The sequence below is a fragment of the Anabrus simplex genome, chromosome X, assembly GCF_040414725.1.
Source record: "Anabrus simplex isolate iqAnaSimp1 chromosome X, ASM4041472v1, whole genome shotgun sequence".
Classification (NCBI taxonomy): Eukaryota; Metazoa; Arthropoda; class Insecta; order Orthoptera; family Tettigoniidae; genus Anabrus; species Anabrus simplex.
The window spans coordinates 9406254-9423974 of NC_090279.1; positions in this window are offsets into that span (position 1 = coordinate 9406254).

Consider the following 17721-nt stretch of genomic DNA (forward strand, 5'->3'; position numbering starts at 1 on the left):
AGTGTTTTCACCTAAATTGACTTTCATTTATTTTGATACTTCAATGTTTTGCAACACTTCCTTCCAATCTCGCCAGCTTTGAAATCTGGCCAATCACAAAGTTTCTGTATTTATTTTTCAGCCAATCATAAGTTTCTTGTAACTTTTTGAGTATCAAATAAAGTGAGAGGGTGTGGTCAGATTTTGCCCAGAGCCTTCTCGAACCCTCACATCGGGTATAAAAGCCACGACTTTTTCTAGTCACCTTGTCTTATTCTCGCCAAATTTCTGAGTGTGTGTTAAGACAGGAGGCCTAATTCTTTGGCGGGGAGAACGTCAGTTCAGGTAATGGCCACCAGTTTTCTATATCTGTAGCTATCTCCTTAAACTCACAGGAGGGGAAGCTTCTAATGTGTAACTATGTAACCATGTGTTTTCAAAAATGTAAGCTTTCATTCTGTTAATATAAAATTTCATACAGACTTAAACTGTAAATTGGAGATAGAGAGTGTGTTACCCTCTCGAATTCCCCTTCAGTTTATCTTGAGGTGACTACGATCTTGTAACCTTTTTCTTCTGTAAATCACTCATTAACTTCTCTTTCGAGTCACCTCAGTTGTGTGGAATTAGCCACTGCATCATCGGGCCACAAGCCCAAGTAGGGTTTCAAAAGTTGGTTTTCAAGGAGTGCAAGTTTACGACTGCATACATTTTGAGTTTGGACCAGTAATATAACCTGTTGTTCTCTTCCTTGAAGGCCCAGTAGTATGGGTACAATATACCGCTGTGTAAAGGAATTGTAGGTTGTGCCTAGAGATGCCAGAAATTGTATAGTTTTATGTAATGTTTCCTTGAGTAGGCTGTAAGGAATTGGGAGCACAGCATCCTTGGCTGAATTTAAAGAGCATGTAAACTCTTGTCTGATATTGGTGCAATTTTCAGTCGGGCCTTTGGAAGGCCGTATGTGTAACGTTTGGAGCAAGGTGCTCTGGAACTGTGTCTTGGGAGATATCTCTCCTTATCTAACCAAACGCAACATTTGTGGCGTTGTAAACTTGTAAATTGGAGCTGGAAGCTCAAAACTTTTAATTTCCAATCCTTGGATTTCTATTCTTGTTTGCTATTTTGTACCTGATATTTTGTTCCTTGACCTAGTGAAGAATTTTGTTAAATTTGAGATCTGAAAAGAAATATTACCTTTGTTTTAAAGTTTAAATTAATCTTTGATATCGTAGATAGACCCATTAATGCTGACACCTTCTTTCACCTCTCTGCGTTCCACAGATAATCTCGGAACAATATTACTTAAACATGCAATGAATAAATAAGCCATTAAATAGTTATCTTGCCTTTCTGTTTCATACATCGTAAGGAATAGTGTTTGTGAATAGACCTTGTAAGTTCACCATTACTCACATGAACATTCGTTACATGAATAATTCATCATTACCAGGATGCACATTTGATCACTGTCATCGTCCACTTCATAGCATGCTTGTCATCTTCTTTTACTATGACTATGTTGCTATGGGGTATTTCATTGCCCATTTATTGAGATATTCATTTCACCATCTCATCCAGGAGTTCTGGGTTAGCTGCTGAAAATATAGCCATATGGGCAAGGTTGTGATGAGAGAGGAAGTATAATCATGACCAGAGAGTGTAGTAATTGGCTCTCCTATAAGGAAATTGGTTGTAGTTAGGTAAGAAGTGTCAAAAGGTTCATCATTTAGCTTTGTTGAGAGGATGTATGTGTTTCAAGAATGGTACATTCTTTGTTGGTGAAGCGATAAGAATCCATCACTTGTCTGGGGCGTTAAATCAGACTCATGACAGCTGCTTCCTAGATTCCACCTACGTGTGGTGTTGCAGGAGGGATGAAATGCCACATCAGTCCCATGCCTGCAGTTGTGCGAAGAGTTGGTTTTCTGAGGGTTATTTTGCAGGAAGGCCTTGATTTCTGTAGCTGCTCCGTTGAAGTTTGTGCCATTATTGCTGTAAATGCTTAGGGGTTGACCTCTATGAGAACTAAGTTGATAAAGTGTGGAGAGAAATGTTGTTGTGGTGAGATCAGGTATCATGTCTAAGTAGAGAGCCTTATTAGCTAGCAGTCTTGTCTTGTTCGATTTCACACAATTTTTTATTAGATTTGGGCCAGCATAGTCTGTTCTAGTTTTAAGGAATGGGTATGTCGGGGTTAAAGGCACCATTTGTGTATTTCTCATTAATTATTCCTCTATGTAACACTTTGCATAGAGTAATCAGGATCCTGATTTTTATTCCCCCAGGCGTGAGATCACGGCTGATGATGCGTATGCAAAGGGCGAAACATAAATTAGTATGACACGATGTAACACCTGAGATGTGTATGAGTGTGGCTTCTTTCTGTTCCCCTTTCTGAAGAGATCCTAAACTTGTCTCTCAGAGTGTTGAGTGCCAGGATGAAGTAGTCCAAGGTGTTCTGCCATCATAATTATATTTGTGAGGTGATACAGAATTTCTAATGTTTGCAGTCCGCTAGTATTGGAGTATTGTGCAGTCATCCACTGACAAGAAGATGGCCTCTTGATCTGTGATTGTATTAATAGTCTTTATATGAGTTGTTAGTTTCCTGCACAACATTAATATAATATTTGTGTGAAGGGTTCAACTCCGATACAAACAGTGGACTTTAATTTCACTCCGTTGGTTGTTTACAACAATCTCAGATAACTGTATGTTACAAATCTCATGACTGGTCCATATTGAAATGTACATTAATTCAACCAGGTTACAAAAGTTTATTGAAATCCTCGTATTCAATACACATTGGGTTCTTAAAATTAAGAATTTCATCTTGTCATACTAATTTAAGGGGACATGTTTCGCCCACTGCATGTGCATCATCAGCCGTGATCTCATGCCTAAGGGATTAAAATCACGATCCTAATTAGTCTACCCAAAGTGTTACATAGAGGACCATGTGTTATAAAAAGGAGGAAACTTAGTCCCATGCCTGCAGTTGTGTGAAGAGTTGGTTTTCTGAAGGGTGTTTTACAGAAAGGTCTTGATTTCTTTAGCTACTCTGAAGAAGTTTGTGCCATTATCGCTGTAAATGTTCAGCCTACAGCCAACAGCGCATAAGCTCAAGGCTCTGCCCATCTCCTCTCCCTCGCCACACCCCCTGCCCTCAATACCACACAGATACAATACAAGAAGTGCAAGTGTCATTTGTTCTGACGCTGCAAAGGCAACTAGTTCATACCAGAAAGGTTGACTGTGTAGGTAAATGTATACACAGTGTTTTTCACAAAATTTAACCCTTTTTTCTCTTTTCTTAAATATCGCTCTACCCTCGTCTCGTTACTGATTCTTCAATACTCATCCCTGAGTAGTCAATTTGAACATTGAAGCTGTAGCCAACTTCAAGCATGAGCGTTTCCGCTTGACTAATTCTACAAAAGGAGGTTACCACATCAACTAGTAAAAACATACATAGCAACACACGATCATGAACCTTTTTTCACTTCAACGAAAATAAAAAGTGAGTGGCCTCCCCATACAAATATGGGTTTGTTGCTGCTTGTTGTTTTACGGGGCCTAACATCGAAGGTCATCGGCCCAAATAAGGGTTTAACAGGGAGTCCACCTGCATGAAAAACCGCAAATCAGGGAATGTCAGAGAATTCGATTAATAGCGGGAAAACCAGGAAATGTCAGGGAATTCAGAAGATATCTGGAAATTAGTTCTTCGGCCAGATAAAATGGATGTACCTTATTTATCCCTTAATAGAAGCACATTTTTTAATTTTTATAACACTAATCTTATGTAGGCTTATGTCTTCTATGCCAGGAATAAATTGTGAAGGAAACTGAATAAACATTCAAACAAAACCAAGTGTGATATTGAATGTGAAGTAACCAATGGCTTCAGTAGCTATATGGGTAGCCTATAGCGCTCTGATCGGTTGATCCAATTTTCAATGATTTGATTTGCTTACTATTGTATATTCTGTGTTGTTGATGAATGGAGAGGCCTATATTGCGTTTTCAGCTTTCTAATAGCTTAAATATATGGTTTCCACAGCAAAATATGCACATAGGCAACAGATGACTCTGTTTGTTTACTATATAATGACGTGTGCGGTAGTCACTACCTCGTAAAATGTAAAAAGAGACAAAAAACACTGACTGAATGCAGGTAAGTATGAAAATCACTTGAACTTAATACTCATTCAAGTGCTCATTGCTATTGCGATTATTATTATTATTATTATTATTATTATTATTATTATTATTATTATTATTACAATTATTAAATGTGCTGTTGTAGGTAAACCTTGTATAAATGAGTAATGCATCGTGACACCATTCGGGCCGTGCCATGTTGAGTTTCTAACCTATCTGATGAAATGGTTCGTCACGGACGTGGGTGAGTGAGGCTCCTCAGTAATCAAGTGATTTGGAGGTGTTATACAGCAGTGGAAGTGATAAAAACTTGCGGCAGTGTTACGTTTGTGTTTATGAATCGTACCAACACATTTTGTCGGTATTGTTCTTTTTCTTCCAAATTTGCATTGTAAACAAAATGGGCCGCCAAAACAACAGACTTAGAAGCCCAGCCACTACCAATGATGCCAACGTAAACCACCTCATGAAGTGCACGCTGGACAACTTTATTAACTCGGACAGCTTCCTTAAAAAAATTGTGCAAGCCATTTTGACCTGCATAACAGAAATGGTTATAAGAGAACTTGAAAAAGGTTTAATATTTAATGTCGAAGCATTTTCAGAGTTAATCAGAGAAAATCTTAATGAAAAGGAGGTGGAAATCCACAAAATGAAGGAGGATATGGACTTCAAATGTTATTCATTGGAGCAATACAGCAGGAGGAATAATGTAAGATTTTCGGCATCCCCGAATGTTTGAACGAAAACTGAGATGAACTAGTACTCAGCGTGTGCAAAGCAGTAGGTGCATAAGTTATACTTAATGATATGAATAGGTGTCACAGACTAGGTCCTTGATCACCATGGAAAACAAGACCTATCCTATTCAAATTTGTGTCTTATCACTCATGGCAGAATGTCTTCACTAGGAAAAGGAAACTGAAAGGCTCATCCACAACAATCTGTGAAGATCTTACAGCTACCCGAATGTCCATCATGACGACAGCAATCCAGTGTTTTGGTCTTAGAAACACTTGGACTGACTCAGGAGACATCATAATCAAGAAGGCTGACGGGACGAAATTAAAAGTGTGCCAGTTAAAGGAACTTCCTATGGCATAAGCTTCTCTTGCAGTGCTATTTGATCACTTGACTATGTGAGTCCAAACCCATCGTTTACCGTAAGTCACAGCTGAGGAGATAGCTTTTTTATTTTTTCAAGTAAATTTGTCTATCTATCTATCCATTTACTATATTTATCTATCTGTGTAAATATCTATTCACTTAATCTGTCTTCTTACCCTACCACCTGTCGATCTACATACTCTTTAATAAAATTTTCCTAACTCGTTCTCTTTTAAGTCATGCCTCCATATTACATGTACATAGCTCTAACGTCAACACTACGTAGAAAAAGCTCCTACTTGAGTATTCTGTATGCCTAATCTGCTGTTGCACATTATCACTATTATTATTACTGACAATTTAATTATCTAAAATATGTTAATTGCTGACCATTAATAGGGTGTAGTCACATGCTGTGTTTTAGTTTCATTTCAGCAATTGGCAATGCATACCACAAACAGCCATAATCCCTCTGACCATAGCAATATTTTCCCTTGCCACACTTCCTCTTCCCCACCTATCCCATCAACCTGTCTATCTGCTAGTCCATTCACCCTAAACTCCCCCTCCTTGAAGTTACAACTCACATTGTCCAGTCAGCCCTAAATAGACATAAAAGCACACTTCACTTATGTCACCTTAGTGCCAAGAGTTAAGATTCTCAACTCATATAGATGAACTAAATGTGTCATAGAAAGAAAGAGATCCACCTAATCAATACTAATTTATTAAAATTTTCTTCTTAACAACAGGACCTGTTTCGACTCTTCACACGTCATCCTCAGCTGTCATGTACATTCACATTATAATACATTTCTTTAATAGTTGTGCCTTGCCCATAAACATTTCATATTTGACTGACATTAGGTAATATGTTTCAGAGTGAATAATACTGTTTTTTATGTCTAAGTTTAGAAACTATTATATATTAAAAAGTTACCACTTTTTGAACACATTAAAAGGATCACAACGTATGATAAAACTTTGCTATGTACATATGACCTTGAATTATATCATTAACGTACAAGTTTTACAAGTAAAACAAGTTCCTAGATTGACTTTGTCATATTGCGTTGTTTTTAGTCTTAATGTCTATATTACTTAATTTGACAAGGTATAAGCCTAATATAAAGTATATTATAAAAGCATACGCTGCTACATTTAAGCACATTTTATAGACCTTAAGACTCAAAACACAGCAAGCACAATTTACCAGTCGGTGTTGCGCAGAGATATCGATGTGGACCTTTCTTCAGAACATACTAATGCACATATCCTATGAATATAGACTTCCTATCTCTAGTCTTTCAAGGTGTTCTGGATTTTATGGACATGAGTGTATTTCAATCATTCACAAAATTTACCAACATCAATAAGTAGATCAGAAGCGATAAGAATCTGCAACAGTAGAAAGTAATAGAAAATATTATTTCAAGAATGAAGACCCTCTGGAAATGAAATTAATATTTAAAAAAGTTACTTAAAATTTTATGATTGAAGTTGATTTATTCCTGGCTGGCAACGTCTCACAATTGGTCCCTTTACCACCCTTTAGGGTTTGGTGGGATCTCCCCTTTAAGTTAGACATTCCGGAAGGAATATCCCTTGCAAGGTGCACCATGATGAAAGTAAAGATTCCTCTTGCAAGCAGCAAGATGATTCCCCTTGTTGCTTGTCGTGCAGGCTTCTCGTAACAGTAGGCTTCCTCTCTCTCTTACAAACACACACACACTCACACAAACACTCTCTCTCTCTCTGTAACTGAAGCGGCACATTGATATGTGTTCCAACCATGCCTATTTAAATGTCAGTCGACACTTAACTTGCGGGTTCAGATGATTTATGCATACCACACGTGTTCTGGAATTAATATAGTCGTGGTTATGTCTTGTAGAAGACGAAATAAAGTGTTCCCTTTATGAGACATCACGACTAATAAACGTCTCTTGGCGAAGAACATCTTGTAGAATTGTAGTGGGAAAGCGAAGTGAAGTTGTGCTCTAAAGAAGAGCAGTATGAAATCAGTAGTGTAGGAGCTGAGTAAGTTGAGCGTCGATTACACACTGCTTTTATCAGTTCTCGGCCTAGAAAGTGTGATTAGTTGGAACCCAATCATAATTTTTTTCACGTCTTCTTAAAGAATCATGGTTCAAAACTTTTCTTGTGAAGAATTCTGAAAATTTGCCGGGCGGTGTTAGCCTTGAAAATGTTAACTGTTCATATCTGTCGCATGCTAACCTCCTGACCAATAAGAGAAAAGGAGTGGATCGCCACATGGCCATGCAGCAATGAGCCTAAAGGCGAATTTCTCCAGTGTTATCAGATCCTGGCCTTCACCACAGCTGTTGTAAATGACCCACTGTCTGAATTAAATTAGGCTTTTGCGGCAATCTCAATTTTAACTCCAGTTATGCCATCTTCGGTTACAATATGTTGTAGGTCTTTCCACAGTATACACTGCTGTATAAATGATGCAGAAGTATTAAAAGTGTATTATTTCGATATATTGATGCGGAATTAGTAAAATTGGTTTGTAGAAATCCTGTGTGTGGTGTGAAAACGGCATTTTCAGTATAAAGTGTTGTGTAGAACTTTAAGGTGAAACTACCTGTAGACTTGTACAGTGCTTATGTAGTGCCATTCTACATTATTAACAGTTAACTTCTCTGCGATGCCCAGCTATCTTTTAGCTGTTAATCTTAATACTATAATTGGTTTTACAGTAAAATAATGATAATCATTACATTTACTATTTCTTAATTGATATTTCACCCATGTGTCATTGAAATGTGTTTGATCCAACCCTGTCTCCTCACTTTTGGAGATAAATTGACCTGTGAGTATTTCTCTATGCCCAGATACCTTTGATCCATGATTCCCGTTTACAGCATATACCCTGCAATTGATTAGTATTTCCGTACACTTCTCTTCCAAATATTCCATGCGATAATTCTGGACGTCGGTTTATCTTCACATATATGTGTACTTTGTTTCTTAATATGGATAGATTTGTGTTGATGTAGGACAGTCAAAGTTCATAGAACTATTGTGATAAACCTTTTTCTTGATTGTTGTCTCTTTTTCTTTGTCCCTCAGTGAGAGACGTTGCTTGTTGTATCGTGTGGTACCAAATGTTCACATTGTCAAGAAATGTTAGTTGAAGTGAATTGTTTTACTCTAACTGAAGTGCTGTTAGGTTCAACATGCATTAGCTTGATCACCTCAAGAATCATGTGTTTGGCTGTTCTTGTGAGTAAGGTTCTTTCATGGGGTTACTTTGGAATGTGTTGCAAGAATATAAGCATAAATTTGGAAGCATTGTCTAACATAATAACAATGCCGGTAAGCTTGATAAGTCTCCTAAAGGGATTCTTGGTGAAGGGCATACAGAGAAGCTGCGAAGAAATAAGGGCCACCTCGATCCTAGATCCGAAGAGCACACATAGGCAGCCCATCTTGACTTCAAGGGCGGAAGGCATGCTCTGCATAGAATTTCGGGAATCTACTTTACTACTTTTGGACATGTGTATGAAAACTTATGTCCAAATGTGCATGTACATCTGGGGAACTGTGAAAGCTGAATTTCTAAAATAAAAACTTACTTTTTAACGTATTGTTTGAAATTACATATTAATATACTCTCACAGTAAGTATTGGAAGAGAAGGAATTCAAGCAATTGCTTCCGTGTTGTACTGAATAACTGGCCATGTAGCTCTTGGCCTGCATTTATAAGATGCTGGGCTCGAATCCACTGTCGACAGCCCTGAAGTGCATGTTTCACATTTTCACAGCAAACAAATGGTGCGAATGTACCTTAATTAAGGCCACAATTGCTTCCTTCTCATTCCTAGCCATTTTTATCTCATCATCGCCATATGACCTATCTGTGTCGGTGTGAAAGAGAAATGGTAGAAACCATCAAATAAACAATATGCCGTAGGTTATGTTCAATTAACTTTCATTAATATGGCTTAAATTTATGATTATAACTGGCCACTGTCCTTTGACTGATAATTACATTCAAACTATTCACGTTTTTGTCTCTTTGATGAATCAAGGAAACTAAATTTTATGTACATAGTCAATGAATATTTACATTCTCATAAGTTCCATACATTTATACTTTAGGAATATTTGTTGCTTCAGTTAAACTATTGTAGTTAGGATACATCTAAATTGGCTTAGAATTATTGTAGAATAATTATTTTATTAGTAAATATCATTCTTGCTTTATTATTACTTTATCTTTTCATTCTGTTGTTCCTGTTAACCTGTTGCAATTTGGATAATGTAAGTCCGGTTTAGAATTGAAGTGTAGCTATGTAATTAGATTTTAAGTTGCTCGCTTTGGAAAGGCCAGAAATCTCATGACATCAAAGATGTCTGTGAACTTATCTGCCAGGTTACATCCAGCAGGAATGGTGTTGATTTCATTGTGTGCGCAAGCATGCAAGATTGAGTTGCTGAGGTTCAGTGCTATTCTGACAGCCTTATGTGAATTACATTCGACGTTGCATCCTCTCGAACTTGTGTTTTCTGTCACAATCTGGCTGTGACGACCTGGATAAGGAAGAGCATTGGCAGGAACTACGAGGTCATGTTGCAGCGTATCCTGAAGATGAGTTTCCACTTCACTGTGATGACCTTAATGCGCATGATGGTCACTAAGAATTTTTATAGCTGCCATGGTGGTAATACTTTCGGTACCTGATATGATGATGGAGCTCATATTTCAGGTTTCACTTGTGGTGACTGCAGCAAGCAAATTGACCTTATCATTGTGCAGCACCGTGATCTACGACGAAGAAAGGATGTGAATGTCATATCATCTGACTGTATTCCACCTCTGCTTAAGGTAGGCATAGCGGATTTAAGGACCTCTATGCCCATGAGAACATCAAGTGGTGGAAGCTTAAAGACTAGAAGGAGACCCTAGCAAAAACATAAATTTTCCTCTTGTTGATCTTAATGCATTTGACAACATGTAGACACATTCTACAGATCTTTCACTGCAACCGTCACAGTATACTTGGGTACGATATAACCTACTTCCTCTTGTATTGAATATCTAACGTTCCTATGGGTGATTGCAGTCCAAGAAGAGTTGTAGGATAAGACGAAGGCATACTGCATATAAATCTCAATCGAGACGCACTCACTGTAATGACCTGTGTACAAGGTGTATCAGAACTATACTGACAGAGAAATCAGCGATGCTCTTCGTGGAATGTTGAGAATGATGGTGCAGTCAGATTCTCAGGGAAATGTTTCCTTTTGAGGAAATTAAAGTGACCTTGTTACTTCCGGTCATGCAGTTCAGATTGAGATTCCTTAGCCACAGGTTCCTCAAAGACAATTCTTTCCCTGTATATAAATTGGCTTTCACAAAAGACTCCACAGAACACAGGGAAAGAATTGTCTTTGAGGAACCTGTGGCTAAGAAATCTGTCGCTCAATTGAGATATTGATTAGAGTATGTATGAAACAGCTATACCAGATGAATGAATACTTAGTGTAGTAGCACTCTGTGTATAGAGAAAATGTGCTAAACTTAAAGCTAGTAATTACACAATAGTCATCTTGACTTGTGTTGCATGCAAGCTCTTGGAATGCATTCTTTCTGACTATGTTGTACACATTTAAGAAATTACCAACAGGCTCGATAGAAGGTAGTTCAGGTTTAGGAAATATTATTCCACTAAAGCTCATCTTGTGGATTCCAACAGGATATAGCAGATATATTAGATTCAGGAAGTCAAATGTATCACGATTGACATATCTAAGGATTTTCTTAGGGTAGATCTCGGGAAACTACTGACAAAAAATTAGTGCATTTGGGATAGATAAAACAATGGCTAAATGGGTGACTATATAAAGATATGGCCAAATTATTAAACATAAAAAATTTGAGAATTGAACACATGAGATGTTACCAATTTTTAAGTTCATGACATTAGTACTTGGTATGCACCCCCTTAGCTTTCATGAGCGAATTGATTAGACTGGGCATACCCTCAAACAGTATTTTACACCGACTCTTTAAATCATCATCATGACACTACATCTGACCGAGCTTCTCAATCAAGCCAATTTTTGTCGTTATTTTTCCTTGGACTTTTCTTTGCTATTGGCTAAGGATAATCTTTGGGGTTCATGTCTGGACTGTTTCTAGGCTTTGTGGCAAGGAGGCCCACCTTGCATAAAAATAAATTCACTTTGGCCAAACTACTCTTGCACCTGAGCTACCAAAAGGGTTCTTAATACTATACTGTTCACGTCTCATAGTTCCTTCTACAATATATAATCGTCCACAGCCATACCAAGAAATCACACTCCAGACCATCACTGAAGTTGGATGCCTCACTCAATCTGGATGGAATGATTCTCCTTATCTTCTGACATATTGACTTGTCTCTTCTTCGACAGGAAATACCAATTCGTCACTAAAGCAAACCTGAAATAAATAAAACAAATAAGCCTAGCATTAAATGCTATCAGCTGTAAGGTTTAAAAGAAGAATTTCATACTTTTACTGTGCTGTACGGTTACATCACTTAGATTGGGTTATAATGGAATAATGAATGATAATTTAGGAATTACAGTAATTGTCATGGACTTGCCTGTTTCCATTCATCAGATGACCAATTCTGGAGAGTCTTGGCACACTGGAATCTCTTTGCCGCCATAGCAGGGGTAAACTTCGCTTTGCCTTGAGCTCATCTTGCTTTCATTCCAGCATTAAACAGCTCTCGCCTCAGAGTCCTGGCTAATACAAATGACCCATACTCTTCTAATTTCTTACGTAAATCCAAACTAGTAACCTTGCGGTTGTTTACTGACAACTTAATCAGTTTTGCTTCCTCCTTGGCGTTGGTTTCTTCTTTTGCCCACAGTTTCCAACATGTTGTTGACATTTTGTCTTGGGCCAATGACCTTCGATGTTAGCCCCTTAAAACAACAAGCTTCATCATCATCATCATCATCATCATCATCACATTTTGTCTTCCCGTTATCTTCACATTTTAAAATTCTGCTTACAGATTGCTGTGGTATTTGCAATCTAGAATCTATTTCTTGTTGTGAATGACGTTTCTCAAGAAGTAGCTCTCTGACAGTGCCTTTCTTGGCGAAAGATCTCTTCGTCTTCCCATAACCTCAAAATTTGACAGTTCTCTAGAACCACTCTTATGAAATACAACTGAACTCCTGAATAGTATCAATAATACATGTAATTTACAGAATGCACAGTCTTCACAATAGGTCACATTATTTACTTCCAAACAGCAACAATATGCAGTTAATAAAGATAAACAACAGAAAATGCTCACTAACAAAAATGACACAGAACCATGTGAATAATGAAATTACATTGTGGTTCTCACTGTAGCCACTGTATGAAAAAATACCATAGTGTGGACCAGGATATCCCAAGTGGAAACTTTGCCTCCAAACAAGTTCAAGGATTAGGCTATAAAGGTTGGTAGTTTACATAAAGGTAGAAATATACCTTTTACCATTAAAATTTGGCCACGTCTAGTGTATTTCTACAATACAGAACTCAGAGCATAAGACTAGGTGAAACTTTATTTGATCCTGTAACAATTATGGGATTGGGTCCCACAGGGCATTATTATGAGACCTTGATTCTCTGATAGGCCTATATATAAACAATATGAATAATGAACTGAAATAAGTGATGAGGCTCTTTGTAATAAATAAGTTTCAGGATTATGAGTAACTGAAAAAGACCTTGACAATATTGTAAGATGGACATCGGGCAATGCTATATTTGTAAACGTGGTGAAAAGTCAGTTTCTTTGTTTCACAAATAGAAAGAGTCTTCTCCGGTTTTATTATTGTATTGATGGGTGAAATTTCTTCATGGGGATCTCTGTAAGTACCTAGCTATTCATAATAAGGATATAGCTTCATTATGGTAATCATTTAAACATATTGAAAATAAAATTTACAGATCTCATAATATGATTATTAGTTTTTTTAGGGGTTGTAAAGGAGAGGGCATATAAATCTCCAGCAAAGCCACAATGAGAGTGTGAGACCATCACCAGTATTACTTGAGTAGAGAACAGGAAATGATCCACAGAAATAGCTCCATTTCTTGCAGGTGATTTCTAACAAAAGAGTTGTGTTACAGAGATGTTGCAAAGTTTCAGATGGGGAGACTTGGAGAAAGGAGACAAGTTGTTTGATTAAGCAGTATATTCTGAGATGTCATTGGAGAGATGTCTTGGAATGACATTAGTAGATGAATACATTTAAGTCATGTTCTTTAACTGTAGGAAAGGTCACAACATGAAGATAAGTTTGAATTCAAGGGGACAAATTTGGCAAATGTTCACTTATAGGAAGATGATTTAGTGATTGAAATAATTTGTTTCATATATTTCCACAATCTTTTTCTATTTAAACAACCAACAGCGCTAATTGCTGTGGTTTGATTGATTCATAGATTGATTCATTGATTGATTGGGACATTAACTGATTTATGCTTTTGGTCTTAATGTGATGTACAGATGGGGGATGATGGATATTTCTATGCTTATGATTTAAGCATTGTCCACTTGTTGGGAAAGTGGTAGGAGTACTGTGGGATTATTTGATATTACAGTGAAGTGTTTTTGGAAAGAAAATATATGGGAACATGGAAATGAACAAAGAGGTGACAAGTCAAGTCATATGTAGGAAGATGGGAACAGGGGAATATGAATATAAGAGGATGAAGAAAATGGCAAGTCATTGTGGAATTAGGGATCAACAGAAAGAGAAACAGAAGCAAGGAATGGTATTGGGCAATGATTTGGAGATACTGCTTACTATTATTTATTTTCCTAAAATTGTACATGTTCACATACACGTATGTATACATATACTCTGCTGAATATTCACAAATATGTAGGTGATTTTAAATTTACAAATTTGTAATGTTCCTCCCTTTCTATGCTACTGTGTCTACTGCTGTCCAACAGTGTGTTCCTTTTCATGTTCTTATATCTCATCAATTATTTGAAAAGCATTGGCCAAAGGGAGTCAGGTTAAAACACAGCAGGTCATTGTGCACGTTAGGTTCCAAAAAGGGTAAAAAATAAAATAAATAAGTAAATGCAATGTAAATTTTAACCTAATAGAATTTGTATAGTATTATTTGAAGTAGTTGCACAAGTGGTATGTTTGTTGACTATACATTTATTAAGGATGAGCTGTGTGCTTAATAGAAAAAAATAGCAATAATTGTATAATACTGTTTTTAGGAAATTGTCTTCTTCTCTGTTCTTTTAAAATTTAGTGCTTGATAATAATGTATTTTTGGGTACCATTTGCCACCAAGGTAGACACCTCTCTTTGCATTTAATGGGATTTTCATTTGATTGTTCCTTTCCATTATATATTTTTTAAATGGGAGATAAATTAATTATACTCTTCTTGTGCCACTATGAAATTTATTTTCTCAGCTGTTTCTATTTTAGGCCTATATATTGTTATTTCCTTAATTCTTTATTGTACTTTTCTTATTTCTTACTGACAGCCTTCCGAAGTTACTAAGGAGGAAATATTCATAGAGGAACAAACTGATGATCAGCTGTTGCCATACATCAAAGAAGAAACAAAGTGCGTATACTACAAGTCCTATACAATATGGAATATGTTGTACCTATTCACTGTTGTGTTCAGTAGTGGTTGGTTTATCTCCAAAAGTGGCCATTTTCATCAGTTCAATCCTGTCTCTACAAGGTTACATTTAAACACTAATATCTGAAAATTCTATTGGTTAAAATTATCTAAAATATTCAGGAACTTTAAGATCATTTTTAATGTTCCATCATGTACTCGTAGTTATATTCAATATATATCTACAAAAAGAATCTCTGGTAAAGCTAGATATTTTTGAAGTGTATTTGTTTACAATACCTTTAAGCGATCATGAAAAAGTGTTCTTTCTTTCACTTTTTCTGCATCATTTATTCATCACATTCGTATCATCTGCAATGCTATATGAAACTATTGCTTCCAGATATTCTGAGTAATATTTTTATACGTTCATGCCAACAGTGACACACAGAAAAAGCGATATTTGTAGATTAAAAATTAAATCTACAAATTCGAAATTGTTAAGTTTTATGTACATTGTAAACAATAAATATTTAAAACTAACATAATCAGTTTCATTAATCAATATAATGATGGCTGAGTTCAATAATGTGATGACTCGAAGAATGTCTTTTTGAAATTATTTGGTTAGATTCCTTTTTTCTGATCATTTCTGTTCTCTTATGTGTTAAGTCAGATTCCTCCATTTGTGGACGCCAAAGCAGATAATGTGTTGTAGAAATGAAACTTTGAGGTCAGGTATGCTACATCTTCGGTATCATAGTTTTCAAATAAAACTTGTGCATTGTTGTAAGCATAAAAAAATTGTGCTATTGAATTTATGTTCATTCCAGTGATGTGGTCACACTTTCTATTTCATTTTAGTGTTCATTGTCAGTCAGGTGCTTCTAGTGTGTTGATGCAAACATACTTACAAAATTAGTATTAACTAATAAAATGGACAGGTACAAGTGGAGTTTTAAATTTGTGCAGGTTGCCTAAAAAAATTCAGTATTCTCCAAGTAAGTGAATTTATTATCTCATAAAAGTAGATAAATAGGCGGTACATTATTGCTTCACGTTCGTAGGTTTACCCTAAAAGTGCCCTACACGTGACCTCCGGGTGGTGCTAAGAAAGCAATAACTGTGGCTGCTGGACCTATCATTTTAAAGATCCTCCAGCAATGGCAGAAGTATTTCATGGAAATGGCTCTTCTCAGAGCTACCAGACAAGAAACATCGGACCTTTCATCCATGTTTTCGAGCTTAACGTAGAAAGCATCAGCAGAGCAAAATGTGACTACCTGTCCAAAGTTATCCTGAATAATAATATAGATGTTGTGGGTATACATGAAACCCATACAGCCAATGAAGAAGAGTTTCGGAAAAGGGGCCTCATTAATTGTTACACAGCTCTTGGTGCAACATTTCACAGTGCACATGGTATAGCTACTTAGGTTCGTAATAATATCCAAGATGCCTCACTGCTCTTTCAAAACGAAGACAAAGACGAAGACATCCATTGTGTTGCTGTGCGAGTGGCACATGTTACTATTTTTAACATTTATAAACCCCCAAACGCACAGTGGTCAGGTACCGTACTCCCGACTGCTCAACACCCTGCAGTTTATATAGGCGACTTCAACAGCCATCACGAACTATGGAAGTACTCGGATGACAATGAATGTGGAAAGAAACTCGTAGAATAGACAGAAATGAACAATCTCCATCTGATTTTTTACCCAAAAGATCTTGGTAGTTTCCAATCAGCTGCATGAAATAGGGATTTCAATCCTGACTTGTGATTTGTTAGCTGATAGGAGGCAGGACAGCCCTTACATACCAGTCGTAAAGTGTTCAGACATTTTCCCCACAGTCAACATGGCCCCATTGTAGTGGACATTGGCATCAAAATTCCTGTTGTACGGTCAATACCACATGCTCGGAGGAACTTCAGAAAAGCAAATTGGTCAACATTCACCACTGAACTGGATAAATGTGTTCGGTGGATTGCTCCCAAGCACAATTACAAGCGTTTCGTAGGTGCTGTTATGATGGCGGCTAAGAAGAGTATGCCATAGAAAAGAATACATCCCTGGTTGGAATGTAGAGACTGATGCACTCTATAACGAATATCGGCATACTGGTGATGAAGACATAGCTGATGGTCTTCTTTCCAGCATGGATACTACCCAGAGAGAACGGTGGATTGAGACAGTGGAGAATATCGACCTAACTCATTCCAGTTGAAGATCTTGGGGGCACCGCAGAAAACTTGGAGGAAGGACACCTTTGGTAAGGCAACAGCCTGGAGTTACTCCGGATGAAGTAGCATCTCTCATCGTCACAACTTCCCAAACTCCATCAGATAAGAAACATACCAAATACATACGGCACCAGCTCCAAACTCTGGAATCAAGAACACCACGCACATCAAGGTATTCACAACCGCTTACGGGACATCAGTGCTGCTCTCAAAGACGTTAAACCAAGTACAGCTCCAGATTTTGACGACATTCATCCAGAATTTCGCATTCATTTAGGGAAGAATGCAAGAAGTTGGCTGGTGAGGTTTTTTTACCGACCTTCTACAGAACAGACAACTCCCGGCAGAATTCAAACGAATGAAAGTGATTTCCATCTTGAATCCAGGTAAGCCTGCCAATGACCCAAGCAGTTATAGACCAGTTGCCCTTCTTTTTGAGAGGCTATTCCACAACAGAATCAGCGCAACTATTTTTCAGCGTATTACAGTTGATCAAGCTGGATTCAGGCCAAATCGCCACCGCTGTGATCAAGTGCTTTCACTGACATTCCACATGGAAGCAGGTTTCCAGAAACAACTCAAGACCTCAGCTGTA